Source organism: Pteropus vampyrus, unplaced genomic scaffold (assembly GCF_000151845.1).
Source record: "Pteropus vampyrus isolate Shadow unplaced genomic scaffold, Pvam_2.0 Scaffold715, whole genome shotgun sequence".
Lineage (NCBI taxonomy): Eukaryota > Metazoa > Chordata > Mammalia > Chiroptera > Pteropodidae > Pteropus > Pteropus vampyrus.
Window position 1 is genome coordinate 925,553 of NW_011889496.1, and position 3,493 is coordinate 929,045.

General features: G+C 42.9%; 1 pseudogene; it reads right to left on the reverse strand.

Annotated features, from left to right (window-relative positions):
- Window positions 1-262: 262 nt before the first annotated feature.
- Window positions 263-3,217, reverse strand: LOC105309321 (annotated as a pseudogene).
- Between the last annotated feature and the right edge of the window lie 276 nt (window positions 3,218-3,493).

A 3,493-nucleotide genomic window follows, 5' to 3' on the forward strand; every position in this document is an offset into this window, starting at 1 on the left:
ATCTGGGGAGAACATAAGAGATTTCAACTGAGCAATCCAGGGAAGAAATAAGAGTTTGAATCAGAGTATAAAAGATCAATAGTGGGGAACTTGTAGCCAAAGCAGAAGAGAGACTGCTGGGGTTTGGAGACAGATTTACAAAGGAGTTAGAATCTCTTTACAGAACAAGCTATTTTAACAAAATCATGTTTTGCTTATTGTTATGCATCCTGTTTAAGAAGAAGCAGACAAGAATTTTATATATAAGGTAAAACAAATGTCATCAGAGTTGGTGTAAGCTCGTTTTCCATTTCTTCAAGAATATGCTTTGAGCCATGATTTCTTTACCAAGCAGAGGTGATTTCCTGAATTCCTGGGGTCTTGGGTGTTGACTTCTGTGGAAAAGACAGGGCTAGGTACATTGAGGAGAGCAGATACTCTGATTTGAGCTATGGTAAAAGAAGAGGATTTTGATCTCAAAGAAGGGCAATCAGAGGGCAAGAGGAGAGAGAAAAGAAGATAGAGAAAAGAAAAATGAGTTAATAAGTTGAAGAAACAGAACAAGAAAAGTCTCACCTCTCTTTTTAAACGAAAAGCCAACTACAACCAACATGACCAAGGTTACTATTACAGTCAAGCAGATCAGTATCAGGAAGATGGAGCATCCATCTGTTTGGGGATAAAGAAGGGTGTCAACCTATAAAGTACTCTCTATTCTATCTTAGTTAATGCTTCTTCTTTCACAAGAGTGAAGCCTTTTAAGAAATTTTCTCTGTATTTTCTAGAGCCCTCATTTCAATTCCTCCTGAATCTATGTCCCTGATCTCCCTTTCCCTCTCTCTTTCACCAAATCATTAAGTTCTTTCTTTTCTCTTTAGTACCTCTAATTCTCAACTTCTATTTTCTTGAAATTTAATTGTTGTCATTCTTCACCTGTCTTTATTTGGATTCTCCCACTTTTATTTTCTTGTGCATAGCATTCCTATCCATATCTCCAGCTTCTCATTCAATAGCCCAAGGACAATGGGAAGACTATCCTTTCACAGCTGACCCCCAGTTTTTTCTCACCCAAGTGGATGATTATATCATGGCCTCCTAGACTGCTGTGTTTCACTCAACAAGCGAAGCCAGCCACCTCTCCAGCTGCCACATCCAAGGTTACTCAAAGATACCATGTCCCGTCAGCACTGGGGATAATGTAACCTTGATAATGTAACCCCGCTGTTCCTGTTCACCCCACATTCACATCACCCACACAGGTTTTGGGTGAAAGCCAGAGACATGGCACACCAGCAGCAGATGACCAGGCTCAGGACTGTGGTCTTTAGACACCCAAGCCTCTGGCTTCTCTAGTGAGAGAGGGGAAGATGAGGAGAAATAAAGTTTATAGGGGCACTCTAGATCATAACTTAGTGTCTAAGGTACCTTGGTAGTTTGAGTATTCCCTTCTTTCTCTTATCTTGGAAACAGTTCTAAACATACACATCTTATCCTCTAGTCTCTTATGTGTTTCAAAATGATGATAAAGAGTAAAAAACTCAAATACAAGTGTTAAAGCATTAGAGATATGAGAAGAAAGAAAGTTGAGCTCACCTTGTCTTTCTAGTTCTGACTTCCCTGCACCAAGGAGGTCTGACAGAAATCGAGGACAAGTGTCACTGAGAAGGCTCTACACAATTTCTTTAATAACTCTATAGTGATTGAGCACGTTACAGCCATTCTGAGCCTGACTCCCTGCTCCTGAAGATGGCTTCCAGGAATTTCCTTGAAAACTCAAGAAATCTGATCCATAATATGCCCCATTTAAGAAGCTTCCTGAGGCCTTCTCAGCATGCATTCTACAGCCAAATGACATCTGGTGCTCAAAGGGATCTGGAGGTGGACAAGAAAAAAAGAATCAGTATGGAATGAATTATAGGGAGGGAAGGAAACAGTCTAGAAAAGTAAAGAGATTTAAAGGAAGAAAAAATTTCTGGGGAATCACATGGGAGACTAGAGTTGGGGTGGGAAAGGGGGAAGAAATTTGTGAAAAGAAAACGTGAAGATAACAAAGATATTTTGAAACAATTAATGTGAAGAGACTATATGGGAAGACTGTCAGAAATATTAGAGACCAGTCAGGAAAAGCTCACTTGAGAGTAATTACGTACAAGCTTGTCCATGTAATCACCCAGGCCAGGGAAAAAGAGGGGTAGATCCTGGTTGGGAAAGGCTGAGTCTGAGGCTGGTGTTGGTTGGAAGAAGAGCAAAAGGAAACAACTATTCCAAGGAGCTAGAACATAAGGATATATTCAGGAGTGTGAGGAGATATGTACATGTAAGTTCTTCAGTGTATATGGTAGGGAGGGGATTAGAGTGAGAATGGTGGTGAAGCATAGAGCAGAGGAGAGAGAGTGAGCCACGGGATACAGGGAACAAGGTCAGAAAGTCTGGGTAATGATCAGAGCCCATACACCATCTTCCCCTTTGGGAGATGGTTGGAGATCTCTGAGAAATATCAGCTTGGAAAAACAAACTCACATTCAAACTGAAACTGGCTGGCAAAGGCCTGCACCTCCTGAGGGAAAGCATGCAAGTACAACTGCAATAGCGCCTGGAGGTTCTTCAACTCTTCCTTGCTAAAGATACCACGGGACCAGGGCCATAGAAATTGGATAGTGCCTAAAACACCATTCCAGCAATGAGTCTGCAGTTCACCCAGCCAGCCTGAACCCTGGGTGTGTGCCCAGCTGTGGTTGGCAAAGGAGGAAATCTGGATCAAATGGAAGGTTAGGGGCTCTTTGGTTGCTAGATGATGGGGTCTTAGAACCTGGAGATCTGAGAGATAGAAATGACAAGTGAGAAAGTATGAAAGGGTGGGAGAAGAGGGGCCCACATAAGAGAAGAAAGATATAAATACAGTTTGCACATATGCCCATTTCACCTACCCATTGGGCCAACTTTCTCTCCCCAAAATCAGAGAGAGAAACTGAGACTGGGGGCAAGGATACTTTGCCTAAGGATACTAGCCTGGCATGCAGATTCCAAGAGTACCCAGCAGGAGCATTACTCGCTGCCCCCATGTCCTCCCTAGAACTTCTTTCCCCTCAGCTATTCCCAACCATGGGTATCTTTCCACCTTGGTTTTTCTCACTCACTGTGCTTGCCCCATGGAAGAGAAGTTCCTTGAAGATCAGGGTCAGCAAGAGCAGCACTAAAGCTCTGTTAGGCAAAGAATTCTTCAGCAGAACAAGTTTCCCTCATAACTCAGATATCAGCTTCCCTACAAACCCTCTCACACTCTTATCTAACTTCCCTTGCCACACAAACAGACAAACCTCTCCCTCCACTCACTTCCCAGTCAGAGAAACCCTACTGCCTCCCTCAACCACAGGCCTCCCACAGGGTCTCTTTTCCCCTCCATCTCTCCCACTATCTGACTTTCAGATTTTCTTCCTGCTCCTGTCAGCCTCCTGACGTCTCCTACTGCACTAAGAACTATAAAAAGAAGCCCTAGTTTATGACAAAGTTGTAG